This window comes from Anomaloglossus baeobatrachus, chromosome 1 (genome assembly GCF_048569485.1).
Source record: "Anomaloglossus baeobatrachus isolate aAnoBae1 chromosome 1, aAnoBae1.hap1, whole genome shotgun sequence".
Taxonomy (NCBI): Eukaryota; Metazoa; Chordata; class Amphibia; order Anura; family Aromobatidae; genus Anomaloglossus; species Anomaloglossus baeobatrachus.
In genome coordinates, this window is record NC_134353.1 from 906,572,971 (window position 1) to 906,588,898 (window position 15,928).

Below are 15,928 nucleotides of genomic sequence, written 5' to 3' on the forward strand. Positions count from 1 at the left end.
GTGTGCAGGGCACCGATACGCAGTTCGACCGGTCTGGTGACCCAGGAGATGGTATCAGAGAGGGGTCTCCCATCCACAGAGGCAATCACTAGGGGCTTCTCGAGTGGAGTAACAGGCAGCTGGTACTTGTCCACAGTGGCCTGCTGGATGAAATTGCCTGCTGCTCCAGAATCGAGGTATGCCTCGGCCGTGAAGCGCGTCTCTCCCGTTGACACTTGCACAGTCCACATAACCGGGTCTGAGAGAGTCCGAGCACCTAGGGTGGCCTCTCCTACCAACCCTAGGCTTTGGAGTTTCCCGGCCTTTCCGGACAGGAGCGTAGGAGGTGTGTGTCTTCTCCGCAGTAAAAGCAGAGACCCTTGGCGAGCCGCTCTGCTCGACGTTGTTCAGACTGTCGTACTCGGTCGATCTGCATGTTGATGACTGAGAGACGGAGGGCTTCTGTGGGGGAGAAGAATGCCGTACCGGACGCCTCTCACGAGACAGCTCTTTGGAGCGCTCCTGAAAACGAAGGTCCACTCGAGTTGCTAGGGCCATCAGAGCATCTAGGGTGGAGGGCACGTCACGACCCGCCAACTCATCTTTGATGCGACTCGAGAGTCCTTCCCAGAAGGCGGCTGTTAGGGCCTCATTATTCCACCCGAGTTCGGAAGCCAAGGTGCGGAAACGGATGGCGTATTGGCCCACCGTCAGTGTTCCTTGACGTAAGCGGAGAAGGGATGAAGCAGACGCAGAGGCGCGTCCCGGCTCGTCAAAGGTGCTGCGAAAGGCCTGCAGGAACTCTTGAAGATCCTTGGTCATAGGGTCCTCCTTCTCCCACAAGGGATTCATCCACGCCAGTGCCTCGCCCTCGAGGTGAGACATGATGAAGGCGACCTTGGCTTGGTCGGAGGCAAACAAGTGTGGTAGCTGCGTGAAATGAAGGGAACATTGGTTTATGAAGCCCCTGCAGGTCTTGGGATCTCCGGCATAACGAGGTGGTGAAGCCAAACGGAGTTGGGAAGCATTCGAAGAGGCTGCCACGGGTGCGGGAGTCGTGGATTGACTAGTGGAGGCCCGGAACGTTGAAGGCGTAACTGCCGCTTGTAACGTGTACAGGCGGGTGTCCACGGAAGTCATAAAGTTCAGCATGCGGGTCTGGACTTCACGCTGGCGTTGGAGTTCCTCTTGCAAGGCCGCTAGTGCTGCAGCGGGATCCATGGCCTGATCTTACTGTCAGGGCCAGGCGGTCGGGCAGACCCAGGAGGTGGATCCACTGGGCCGAACTCTAAGATGGTGGTAAGGAGTCCGGTAGCTGCAGCAGTATGGGCAGTAGAACAGTCCGTGCAAGTGAAGGTACCGAAGAAGTCCCTGGGACCACGGAGTCACGGATGGTAGTCCGGGTGACGTAGCTCAGGTTCGGAAGCCGAGATGATGTCAGGCGGGGTCCGGAACCTTTTGGAGCGAGATGACGGGTCACTGCAGGGATCCGAGATGGTACGGACTGTCAGATGGCAGACGGACAGCGTGCGGGGTTCGGGATTCAGCAGGCCCGGCTGGCGAGGCAGGATCAGCTCTAGAAGAGAGATACGTGAGTATGGCAAGACGACACAAGGAGACCTGACTCCTAGCTTGGAAAACACGAAGATCAGGCCCCGCCCCCTTGGACACTAACCCCCTTTATACCCTGTACCTGTTCAACCTCATTTCCTGTTAATGGACGCTGGCCCTTTAAGAAAGGGTCAGTGACCGCGCGCGCGCCCTAATGCGCATGCGCGCCGCCCGGGTGCCAGAAGCCAGGGAAGGAGGCTGAGAGGAGGACGCAGGGGAGCCGGCCAGATCCTGGGAAGCCGTCGGGCACCGGAATCGGGCACCAGGGGGCCTGGGAAGGACGGGCACCGGAGGCTGGAGAGCGGGGAGCGTGGCAGGTGAGCCGGGGAGCGGGGGTGAGGACCCGGGGAGCGTGACACCCGCCCCCTTAATGAGGCAGGTCGCCGGCCAGAGCGACGGTCGCAGGACAGGTGAGTCCATGTGAAGATGCCGTAGCGATAATGTTCGCTACGGCAGCTATCACAAGGATATCGCAGTTGCGACGGGGGCGGGCACTATAGCGCTCGGCATCGCAGCATCGGCCTGCGATGTCGCAGCGTGCAAAGTGCCCCTTAATTTGGTGCCCCCTTTTTCAGACACATTGAATTAAATGAGAAAATCCCTGCAGATAACACTAGGGGTGTAGTAATCCCTTGAGCTGCAGTGGAAGAGAATATATCAATGTGACCTGTAAAATATGCACTGAAGCCAAGCAAAAAGATTTACAGAACCAGCACCCGAATCCTAACCCTACAAGCCTCCCCCTAGCTGTTTCTTCAGACTAGTAAGTGCTCAGGGCTATAATCCGGCAGTCGATGGACTAGAGGATTGAAAATGTTTTTTGTTCATCTAATAGATATCCAGGCTCAGACTGGCCCACAGGAGAGCAGGAGAATCCTCCGGTGGGCCCCTTTGCAGTGCTATGTAACTTGCCCATAATCTTTAAGATTGGCAGTGAGAAGGCTTGGACTGGCTCACATGAGAGCAGGAGAATCCTCCGGTGGACCCCTTTGCAGTAGTATGTTACTTACCCATAACCTCTGAGATTGGTAGTGGGCACACTCGGACTGGCCCACAGGAGGGCAGGAGAATCCGCTGGAGGGTCCCTTTGCAGTAATATGTTATTTACCCATAACCTCTGAGATTAGTAGTGGGCACATTCATACTGGCCCACAGGAGAGCTGGAGAATTATCCGGTAGACCCGTTTGCAGTAGTATGTTATTTAACCATAACCTCTGAGATTGGCAGTGGGAAGGCTCGGACTGGCCCACAGGAGGGCAGGATAATCCTCTGGTGGGCCCCTTTGCAGTAGTATGACACCCACTTCATTGTAGATTGTAAGCTCTCATGAGCAGGGTCGTCTTTTTTGCTCTAATTATAATATTTTCTATAAATATTACTTGTTTGTATATGAACCTCCTGAATTGTAAAGCTCTGCAGAATATGTTGGCGCTATAGAAATAAAGATTTTTATTATTATTATTATTATTTTTACCCATAACTTCTGAGATTGGCAGCGGGAAGGCTCGGACTGGCCCACAAGAGAGCAGGAGAATCCTCTGGTGCAGGGGTCGGGAACCTATGGCTCGCAAGCCAGATATGGCTCTTTTGATGGCCGTATCTGGCTCGCAGACAGGGCTCCTACCTGTCTATGGGAAGGATCAGGGCCGGCGCCAGCACAACAATTGAGAGCAATGATGAGAGAGTGAGCGGCGCGCTCTCTTATCATTCTCCCCGCTGTGACTGTCGGCGTTCTTCTGACAGCTCTGCAGCGAGCGCGGTGACGTCATCACTGCGCGCCTGCTGAGAGGTCAGCGAGCGACAGCAATGGACGATGCGCCGAGGAGACCGGATCAGCGGGGGAACGAGTGAGCCGCCACTCTACTGACACTGGGCTCCCCTGACTCACAGTTCGGCCACTACACAGCGGCACTAGTACACATAGGGGCCCGGCAGCTGCTCTGCATCTATGTGTAGTGCTGCTGTGTAGTGGCCGAACTGTGAGTCAGGGGAGCCCAGTGTCAGTAGAGGGGCCCCTGACCTGGAGAGGCCACCAGCCATGTCTGAGCTGCAGGAGTGCTAGTCCTGACCTGCACAGCAGACGGAATCTCCATCCTGCAGGACCTGCGATGATGTCACGCCCATGTGACTGTGTGGGAGGAGACACAGGATGCCGGCAGAAAGCAAGAGATACTGAATCCTGAAGGAGATTTGGACACATGACTGGTAATAAGAAAAGAGGGGACATGAGGGTGAGGGGGGCTGCAGGGTGAGTGACATATGAGGGCTGCAGACTGACAGAAGGATGTGAAGGGGTGCAGAGTGTTTGAGAGGGGTAAGTTGGGGTACAGGCAGGGTGAGATATGTGAGCAGGGTGTGTGAGATATGGGGGTGTATTGTGTGTGATATGGGGGGTGCAGGCTGTATGGGAAGCAGGGTATGTGACATATGGGGGTGTAGTGTGTGAGATCTGGGGGGTGCAGGCTGTATGGGAAGCAGTGTGTGTGTGGGATATGGGGGGTGCAGGCCGTATGGGGAGCAGTGTGTGTGTGTGTGATATGGGGGGTGTAGGCTGTATGGGAAGCAGGGTGTGTGAGATATGGGGGTGTAGTGTGTGTGATATGGGGGTGCAGGCTGTATGGGGAGCAGTGTGTGTGTTACGGGGGGCTGTCTGATAATAACCGAAAGGAGTATCAGACAGTCAGGGTCCACCGTGCAAAGACTTTGCTGCAGACTATGGCAGAGTGCAATACCTCTGTTAACTCACAGAAGGATATAATAAGTAAGTAAAGCAATTCCTCCCTTACTTGGAGGGTGTGTGGAATGATCTCTGTTAACAATCACAGAGACAAAGGCAATGTGTGCGAAATGGCACCTACCTAGGTCCGCTCTTCTAGTGGTGCAAAAGAGACGAACAGCAGCGTAAGCCGCACAAAGCTCCTACCTGCGTTCGCTCCACTAGTGTGCGAGGACACGAACCACTAGATATGGCACCTGCCTAGGTCCGCTCTTCTAGTGGTGCAAAAGAGACGAACAGCAGCGTAAGCCGCACAAAGCTCCTACCTCTGTTCGCTCCCCTAGTGTGCGAGGATACGAACAACTGCCAGACGCAGTATAAGGAACGTTACCCTAGCGGCAACGTCCACCTACGAGTAGAATCACAAGGCCCAGCCAGACCATGTGCCTCAGGCACCTGCCTATGTCCGCTCCCCTAAGAGGTAAGGATACGGACAGCAGCCGAAGCTGTAAGGTATAAGAACGCTACCCTGCCGGTAGCGCTCACCTAGCATAGACAGAGGAATGCCTAGAGGAACGCGCACAGAGCGTCTACTCATATGCATGAACCAAGAGGACTGAGCACCATGCGGCGTGTGTCAGGGTCTTATATAGACTCTGTGCCTCATCCAAGATGGAGGACACCAGAGCCAATCCGCTGCCAGAACGACAGGAGTGACGTCATGCTGGCCTATCACCGAGCAAGACGTCACAAGCACATGACCAGCGACCAATCGGCATAGAAGGTGTCAGAGACATGTGACCTCGTGTCAGCGATGATGTCACCCACACATGTGCAATGGCTCCAAGATTGGACTTAGTCTCCGGCGCTCGCACATGTGCAGTAGCAAGAAATCTGGACTTAGTCTCCAGCGCTCGCACATGTGCAGTAGCACGAAATCTGGACTTAGTCTCCAGCGCTCGCACATGTGCAGTAGCACGAAATCTGGACTTAGTCTCCAGCGCTCGCACATGTGCAGTAGCAAGAAATCTGGACTTAGTCTCCAGCGCTCGCACATGTGCAGTAGCAAGAAATCTGGACATAGTCTCCAGTGCTCGCAGCAACCGTAACAGTACCTCCCCCTCAAGGGCCCCCCTCCCGGCGACGCAGGTAATCGGCAACTAAGTCGGGAGCATGGACAGCCTCCTCAGGCTCCCAAGAGCGATGTTCCGGGCCATAGCCCTCCCAATCTATCAAGAAGAACCTGCGCCCTCTAACCATCTTAGAACCAACTATGGCTCGTACCTCATAGCTAGAGCGAGAGGAATCAGAGGCAGGAGAGTGCACTTCACGAGCGTGAGGTAAAATAGCCGGCTTTAGCAGTGAGACATGGAATTTGTCATGAATCCTAAGATGGACAGGTAACTTCAATTGATAGACTACAGGATTTACCTGTCGAAGAACCTCATAAGGACCCAGGAAGCGAGGAGCAAATTTGACAGAGCTCACTCTAAGTCTCACGTGTTTTGCAGAGAGCCACACAAAGTCCCCTGGAGAAAAGACAGGAGCCGGGCGACGAAACCGATCGGACACCGTCTTCATACGGTCCTTAGCTGCTTGGATCGACTCTTGAGTCCGATCCCAAACCTCTCTGGCATTAGTTGCCCAGTCGGCCACAAGAGGAGGAGGTGCAGCAGCGGGAAACGGTACCGGTACCCTAGGGTGTTGCCCATTATTGAGTACGAACGGTGTCTGCCCAGTGGCCTCAGCCAGCGAATTGTTAAGGGCAAATTCTGCCCAGGGTAGGAGGGAGGACCAGTTATCGTGGTTCTCAGCAACAAAGTGTCGAAGGTATATAATCATAGATTGATTGGTACGTTCAACCAAACCATTAGTCTCCGGATGGTATGCCGAAGAGAGATTCAACTCAATTTGCAGAAGGCTACAAAGATCTCGCCAGAAACGGGAAGTAAATTGCGGGCCTCTATCACAAATGATACGATCTGGCATCCCGTGAAGCCTAAAGACATGCTTGAGGAATAGTTTGGCTAGTACCCTGGAAGATGGGATTCTCGATAACGGTACGAGATGAACCATCCGGGAGAAATGGTCCGTAATGACCCACACAAATCTATGTCCCTGTGAACATGGAAGATCACCCACAAAGTCCATGCCTACCACCTCCCATGGTCTATCTGGCACTGGTAAAGGATGCAAGAGCCCAGCCGGTCTCTGCCGTAATGGACGGTTGCGAGCACACGAGTAGCAGGAACCGACATATCTCTTGACGTGGCTGGCTAAGTGTGGCCACCAATACCACCTCTCCAGTAACTCTCGTGTCCGCCTAATACCAAAATGCCCACCCACCTTTGAGGTGTGGGCCCATGACAGTATATCATTCTGTCGATCAGGCGGAACAAAGGTCTTGCCCGGTGGGATTTGGTCTAACGTCACAGGGGAGAGCGTATGAAAAACCCTGGAGGGAAGGATAAGACGAGGTTCGTCAATCTCTTCCTGGGTAGAAAGCATAGAGCGAGACAGGGCGTCTGCCTTGTTATTCTTACTCCCAGACAGATAGTTGATGGAGAAGTGAAAGCGGGAGAAAAACAAGGACCAGCGGGCTTGGCGAGGATTCAGACGCTGAGCGGTTTGTAAGTACGTCAGATTCTTATGGTCTGTATAGACCTGGAAAGGATGTTTCGCTCCTTCCAGCAAGTGACGCCACTCCTCCAAGGCTAATCTCAAGGCGAGCAGTTCCCTATCCCCAATGGTATAGTTTCTCTCTGCCGGTGAAAAGGTTTTAGCAAAGAAGAAACACGGCCTTTTTCTACCTGCACCGTTCTTTTGATACAAGACCGCACCAGCACCCACTGAAGAGGCATCAACCTCTAAGAGGAAGGGCTTATTCTCATCGGGTCTTTGAAGAACGGGAGCAGTTGAAAAGTGTCTTTTTACTGCCTCAAAAGCCTGAGATGTCTCAGTAGACCAGGCTTTGGGATTAGCACCTTTCTTAGTCAAGGCCACCAAAGGGGCCACCAAAGTAGAAAAATGGGGTATGAACTGCCTGTAATAATTTATGAATCCTAAGAAGCGTTGCACCGCCTTCAAGGAATGAGGTTCGGACCATTGCAGGACAGCAGAGAGCTTCGCAGGATCCATAGCCAGACCCTCTTGTGAGATAATGTAACCCAAAAAAAGGCAATGAGGACTGCTCGAATACACATTTCTCGAGTTTAGCAAACAATGAGTGCTCCCTTAAACGGGAAAGGACACGAACGACATCCTGACGATGAGTCTCCAGATCAGGAGAAAAAATCAGGATGTCGTCCAGATACACCACTACTGAGGATAACAGTAAATCCCTGAACACATCGTTTACGAAGTCCTGAAATACTGCGGGTGCATTACATAACCCAAAAGGCATGACGAGGTATTCATAGTGACCGTCTCGGGTGTTAAAAGCGGTCTTCCATTCGTCACCCTTTCGAATTCGTACCAAGTTATACGCACCCCGCAGATCCAACTTCGTAAAAACTTGAGCTCCTCTCAGTCTGTCAAAGAGCTCCGAAATTAAAGGTAATGGGTATTTGTTCTTTATTGTGATTGCGTTGAGACCCCTGTAATCTATGCAGGGACGCAAATCACCCTCTTTCTTCCGAACAAAGAAAAACCCAGCTCCCGCGGGAGAGACAGACTTACGAATGAACCCCTTCTCTAAACTCTCTCTTATATAGGTCGACATGGCCTCCGACTCAGGTATCGACAGGGGGTAAACCCTGCCTTTAGGTGGAACCGAACCTGGGATAAGGTCTATGGCACAGTCATACGGCCTATGGGGTGGAAGAACCTCAGCACCCTGTTTGGAGAACACGTCAGCGAAATCCAAATAGGGTGTAGGTATGGGAGATTGATCAGTTGATGCAACCGCAACGACCTTAGGTGGTAAGGGAAGACATCGGGACTGACATTTCGAACCCCAACTAATAATGCTGTCAGACTCCCAGTCAATGTGAGGAGCATGAGTCCGAAGCCATGGAAGACCCAGAAGGACGTCGTCTATACCCTCAGGCAAAACAAGAAAAGAAATCTCCTCTATGTGACCCTGAGACAGGGAAAGGCGCAAGGGAACTGTCCTCAATGTAATGGAGTCAGACAACATAGTTCCATTAACAACACGGACAGGAATAGGCGCCTCTAACATGATAGAGGGAATATTGTGTCCCTTTACAAATCCTGAGGACACAAAAATCCCGTCAGCTCCGGAATCCACAAAAGCCATAATAGGCCATGTATTCTCAGATAACGAGAGCTGACCTGGGATACAACACTTAGAGGGTGCAGAAGACGTCTCTAGTAACCCCCCTCTAATGGTTACTAGGCCAGGGAGTTTCCCTGACGACTAGGACACTTGTTGGCATAGTGCCCAGCCTGACGACATACGTAACATATAGGAGGACCAGACTTGCGTAGTCTGGAGAACGTATGACCTAACTCCATAGGAGTGGGAGATGTTTCAGATGCTGAGGAAGATGGTAGTGGACCCTCAACAACTGGAATAGCCCGATGCTTAGGGCGTGAGGAAGAGACCTCGAGTCTACGTTCCTTATGGCGTACATCGATCCTCGTTGCAACTGTGATCAAGTCCTCCAGAGAAGCAGGGACCTCACGAGTAGCAAGGGCATCCTTGACATAGCCTGCCAACCCTCTCCAGAAGATAGGAATCAACACCTTCTCTGGCCAATCTAGTTCTGCCACCAGAGTTCTAAAAGCAATGGCATAAGAACTAGTGGATAACGAACCCTGAGATAGATCTAACAGTCTCAGGGCCGCATCATGGGTAACCTGCGGACCCATGAATACCGCCTTAAGAGCATCAAGAAAGTCTTGATGTCTCAGAGTAACCACATCAGAGCGCTCCCATAGGGGAGTCGCCCATTCTAAGGCTTTGTCCTGAAGTAATGAGATGATAAAGCCTACTCTGGACCTCTCCGTAGAGAAGCGAGAAGAGTTGACCTCTAGGTGTATCTGACACTGACTAATGAAACCACGACATGATCTGGCATCGCCAGAATATCTGTTTGGCAGAGCAAGTCGAGGATCATGTGCAGATGTCACCATGGTCTGAGGTTTATCCTCTATACTCTTGAGCCGTGACTCAAGTACTTGTATGTAACGGTGTAACTGCTGATATTCTGCCATAACTGCCAGACCCTTGGCTCAGTCCTAATGTTACGGGGGGCTGTCTGATAATAACCGAAAGGAGTATCAGACAGTCAGGGTCCACCGTGCAAAGACTTTGCTGCAGACTATGGCAGAGTGCAATACCTCTGTTAACTCACAGAAGGATATAATAAGTAAGTAAAGCAATTCCTCCCTTACTTGGAGGGTGTGTGGAATGATCTCTGTTAACAATCACAGAGACAAAGGCAATGTGTGCGAAATGGCACCTACCTAGGTCCGCTCTTCTAGTGGTGCAAAAGAGACGAACAGCAGCGTAAGCCGCACAAAGCTCCTACCTGCGTTCGCTCCACTAGTGTGCGAGGACACGAACCACTAGATATGGCACCTGCCTAGGTCCGCTCTTCTAGTGGTGCAAAAGAGACGAACAGCAGCATAAGCCGCACAAAGCTCCTACCTCTGTTCGCTCCCCTAGTGTGCGAGGATACGAACAACTGCCAGACGCAGTATAAGGAACGTTACCCTAGCGGCAACGTCCACCTACGAGTAGAATCACAAGGCCCAGCCAGACCATGTGCCTCAGGCACCTGCCTATGTCCGCTCCCCTAAGAGGTAAGGATACGGACAGCAGCCGAAGCTGTAAGGTATAAGAACGCTACCCTGCCGGTAGCGCTCACCTAGCATAGACAGAGGAATGCCTAGAGGAACGCGCACAGAGCGTCTACTCATATGCATGAACCAAGAGGACTGAGCACCATGCGGCGTGTGTCAGGGTCTTATATAGACTCTGTGCCTCATCCAAGATGGAGGACACCAGAGCCAATCCGCTGCCAGAACGACAGGAGTGACGTCATGCTGGCCTATCACCGAGCAAGACGTCACAAGCACATGACCAGCGACCAATCGGCATAGAAGGTGTCAGAGACATGTGACCTCGTGTCAGCGATGATGTCACCCACACATGTGCAATGGCTCCAAGATTGGACTTAGTCTCCGGCGCTCGCACATGTGCAGTAGCAAGAAATCTGGACTTAGTCTCCAGCGCTCGCACATGTGCAGTAGCACGAAATCTGGACTTAGTCTCCAGCGCTCGCACATGTGCAGTAGCACGAAATCTGGACTTAGTCTCCAGCGCTCGCACATGTGCAGTAGCAAGAAATCTGGACTTAGTCTCCAGCGCTCGCACATGTGCAGTAGCAAGAAATCTGGACATAGTCTCCAGTGCTCGCAGCAACCGTAACAGTGTGTGTGTGATATGGGGGGTGCAGGCTGTATGGGGAGCAGTGTGTGTGTGTGATATGGGGGGTGCAGGCTGTATGGGGAGCAGTGTGTGTGTGTGTGATATGGGGGGTGCAGGCTGTATGGGGAGCAGTGTGTGTGTGTGATATGGGGGGTGCAGGCTGTATGGGGAGCAGTGTATGTGTGTGATATGGGGGGTGTAGGCTGTATGGGAAGCAGGGTGTGTGAGATATGGGGGTGTAGTGTGTGTGATATGGGGGTGCAGGCTGTATGGGGAGCAGTGTGTGTGTGTGATATGGGGGGTGCAGGCTGTATGGGGAGCAGTGTGTGTGTGTGTGATATGGGGGGTGCAGGCTGTATGGGGAGCAGTGTGTGTGTGTGGGATATGGGGGGTGCAGGCTGTATGGGGAGCAGTGTGTGTGTGTGATATGGGGGGTGCAGGCTGTATGGGGAGCAGTGTGTGTGTGTGGGATATGGGGGGTGCAGGCTGTATGGGGAGCAGTGTGTGTGTGTGATATGGGGGGTGCAGGCTGTATGGGAAGCAGGGTGTCTGGGCCACTGACAGATACAATTGCTCCAGCGGTCACTTAGTACACAAAGGAGTGTTCCTCTCTGCTGCACTAAGCCACCGCTGGACCTAAACAATAATTCGCTGTAAAATAATAAAATGGATAATTGACATATCTGACAATGCGTTGTGTGACATGTCCAATATTCCAGCTTCTTTCTTCTGCGAATGCCTCAAAGCTGGCATTCTCTCAACATCAGGTGGGAAGAATGCCAGCTTCCAGTCATGCGCAGGAAAAAGAAGAAGCCAGACTGCTGGACTGATGTCATGCATCGCAAGTTCACAATGTAAGTTATTTATTTGATTTTTTTACTGCTAATTACCATTGTTTCAGTCCAGTTGTGGCTTTATACAGCAGGGAGGAGCATTCCTTGCTGTACTAAGTGAACATTGGAGCGATTGATCTGTCAATGGCCCTTTAAACATATTGTACGGCTCTCGCGGAATTATATTTCAAAATATGTGGCGTTTACGGCTCTCTTAGCCAAAAAGGTTCCTGACCCCTGCTCTGGTGGGTGCCTTTGCAGTAGTATGTTACTTACCCATAACCTCTGAGATTGGCAGTGGGCACGCTCGGACTGACCCACAGGAAGACAGGAGAATCCTGTGGTGGACCCGTTTGCAGTAGTATGTTATTTAACCATAACATCTGAGATTGGCAGTGAACACGCTCGGACTGGCCCACAGGAGGGCAGGAGAATCCTCTGGTGGGCTCCTTTGCAGTAGTATGACACCCACCTCATTGTAGATTGTAAGCTCTCATGAGCAGGATCGTCTTGTTTGCTCTAATTATAATATTTTCTATAAATATTACTTGTTTGTATATGAACCTCCTGAATTGTAAAGCTCTGCAGAATATGTTGGGGCTATAGAAATAAAGATTTTTTTTTTATTATTATTATTATTATTATTATTTTTACCCATAAGGAATATCCTCTGGTGGGTGCCTTTGCAGTAGTATGTTACTTACCTATAACATCTGAGATTGGCAGTGAACACGCTCGGACTGGCCCACAGGAGAGCAGGAGAATCCTCCGGTGGGCCCCTTAGCAGAAGTATGTCACTTTCCCCCCCCCCAAACACAAGCACAATACACTTTTTTCACTATGTGCAGACAAAGGAGGCATCTCATCATTCATTTTACAAACTTTTCAGTATATTGTTATATAGAAGCGTAGGTAAATTTATGTGTAATATTTGCAAGAGGTTGGTTAGTGGCCCCCAGAGTCACTCTTACTGGTGGGCCTCTGCCGCCCCCGTCTGTCAATGTATATATCCATAACACAATGAGGATGCTTATTTTCCTTCTGATCCAAATACCATAAGATCTAATAATCTGGAGATTCCATCTTACATATGAAGTATCACAATAGGATCATTAGGTGCGGAATGACTGAAATATTGAATTTTGTATCTATGTCTCTAATCATAGAAAATCTATTGGAATCTGGCATTCCCTTCTGATAAGTAGCAGGAATATCATCTATTGCCCTTTTCTCTTCTTTATGTCACGCACTAATTCACAGATTTTTGGCATTTTTGCTGTGGAAAATTAATCCATTCTATGGGAAAGGTTTGTGGTTTGAAGGGGTTTGTGTAGGACTTTAAGGGTACTTTGCACGTTGCGACATCGCTACTGCGATATCGTCGGGGTCAAATCGAAAGTGACGCACATCCGGCGCCGGTAACGACGTCGCAACGTTTCAAGCCTAGATGCACCGATAAACGATCGCAAAAGCGTCGTAATCGGTGATCTGTGTAGTGTCGGTCATTTTCATAATGTCGGACCGATAGGAGTTTCGATGTCGTTCCTCGTTCCTGCGGCAGCACACATCGCTGTGTATGAAGCCGCAGGAGCGAGGAACATCTTCTTACCTGCGTCCCGCGGCTCACGCCGGCTATGCGGAAGGAAGGAGGTGGGTGGGATGTTTACGTCCCGCTCATCTCCGCTCCTCCGCTTCTGTTGGCCGCCTGCCGTGTGACGTCGCTATGACACCGCACGACCCGCCCCCTTAGGAAGGAGCCGGCCAGAGCGATGTCGCAGGGCAGGTAAGTGCGTGTGAAGCTGCTGTAGCGATAATATTCGCTACGGCAGCTATCACAAGATATCGTATGGGCGACGGGGGCGGGGACTATCACGCTCGGCATCGCTACAATCGGCTAGCGATGTCGCAGCGTGAAAAGTACCCCTAACTGTGATGACCTAACCTTATGATAGATCATCAATGTCTGATCACTGGAGGTGCGACACCATCCGGCATCCCCTGTCAGCAGTGTCCGGAGCGGCTCAAATGCAGAGCTGCAAAGTACAGCGCCACCAAACTTTTGGGATGAACAGTACGTCTTATAATCCGAAAAATACGTAATCATCCTAGTCACTACGAGTACGCAGATACCATGTATAATTTTGGGGGCTTTTTATTTACGTGGTAAAAAATAAATCTGAAATTTGTAAAAAAAAATAAATAAATAAATTTGGTTTTGTCGCCATTTCCCAACACCCACAATGTTTTTTTTTTTTTTTTATATAGCCCTATGTGAGAGCTTACTTTTTGCACTCTGAGCTGATGTTTTTACTGATACCATTTGGGGGTAGATGTGATGTTTTGATCACCTCTTATTGCATTTTATTGCAATGTTGTGGAGGTCAACTTTTACATGTTGTGTACAAATTGTCTCTCCAGTAAAGGAGACAAACTCTAGCACAGCGCCACCTATTGGAAGTAGCGATCCTAAAAGTCACAAGTGGATTTTTAACAATCTTTTGCAATATGACTCAGGATATATAAGCCAGATCAGAATCCCAATTTGCAGACACGGTGTTTCGGGGTGCTTGCCCCTCGTCAGTGCAAAGTATGGGGGGTGTCTGATCTGGCTCATGAGAAAGCTATGTGGGGACCACGGGGGAACACTATTCTCCTTAGGCCTCCGCCACACATCCATGAAAACCACGTCCGTGTAAAACGGGCCATTTTTCGGGTCCGTTTTCCGTTTTTTAGGTCCGTTTTTATGGTATGTGTGGCCTGCGTGTGTATCCCGTATGCTAGCCGTATGTGCGTGTGGAATGTCCGTGTGTGCATGAGTGAAATAACTGACATGTGTGTGTGTTGTCCGTGTGAAATGTACGTGTGTGATGCAAAATGTCGTTACTACATGTCGGAAGACAGAGTAGCGGGATGAGAATGAACTCGGGTGAACTTCACCCGACTTCATTCTCATGCCGCGGCTCTGTCTTTGTGCCGTGTACTGATTAGCGGTCACCTGTGAAGGATTCACCGGTGACCGCTAATCCCCCGAGTGACTGAAGTGTCCCCCCCCGCTCTCATACTCACCGTTCCCCGATCACCGGCGCTGCACGGCGTTCACACTGTTCCGGCGGCTTTTTCTAATTTGAAAAAGCCGGCCGCTCATTAAACAATCTCGTATTCCCTGCTTTCCCCGCCCATCGGCGCCTGTGATTGGTTGCAGTCACACACGCCCACCACGCTGAGTGACAGCTGTCTCACTGCACCCAATCACAGCAGCCGGTGGGCGTGTCTATACTGTGCAGTGAAATAAATAAATAAATAATTAAAAAAAACGGCGTGCGGTCCCCCCCCCCATTTTAATACCAGCCAGATAAAGCCATACGGCTGAAGGCTGGTATTCTCAGGATGGGGAGCTCCACGTTATGGGGCGCCCCCCACCCTAACAATATCAGTCAGCAGCCGCCCAGAATTGCTGCATACGTTATATGCGACAGTTCTGGGGCTGTACCCGGCTCTTCCCGATTTACCCTAGTGCGTTGGCAAATCGGGGTAATAAGGAGTTATTGGCAGCCCATAGCTGCCAATAAGTCCTAGATTAATCATGTCAGGCGTCTCCCCGAGATACCTTCCATGATTAATCTGTAAGTGACAGTAAAAAAACACACACACCCGAAAAATCCTTTATTAGAAATAAAAAACACAAACAAATTCCCTCATTACCAATTTATTAACCCCGACAAACCCTCCATGTCCGGCGTAATCCACGGACCTCCAGCGTCGCTTCCAGCTCTGCTGCATGGAGGTGACAGGAGCAGCAGAATACACCGCCGCTCCGGTCACCTCCACACAGCTAATGAGATGAGTAGCGCGATCAGCTGCTGTCAGTCAGGTAACTCGCGGCCACCGCTGGATCCAGCATCACGGAGACGGACTCACGGACATAACCAAAAACGCAATTGTAACCGCTGAGATATAGTAACATTGGTGCACGTTTGGCCGTGTCTCCAGTATACACGGAAACAGACCAAACACGCACGTGTTTCACGGATGTGTGTTTCAGGCCTGAAGGAGACTTTGCAAGCCAGTCAGTGTTGTGTATAAATTAGTCTGAAGAGCTGACGCTTCACGTGCAGAGTCTGGGCTACATAAACTTCTTTATTTGAGTATTGTCTCCCTCTAGTGGTTACCATTGGGAATTGCAATATTTGATGTTTTTTTTTCTTATGGAAAACAAATCAAGAATAACCTGTATCAGACAAAGAGGACCCTGCTGACCCTAAAGCCCGCTTTACACGCTGCGATATCGGTACCGATATTGATAGCGTGCGTACCCGCCCCCATCATTTGTGCGACACGGGCAAATCGCTGCCCGTGGCGCACAAAATCGCACGGACCCGTCACACTACTTA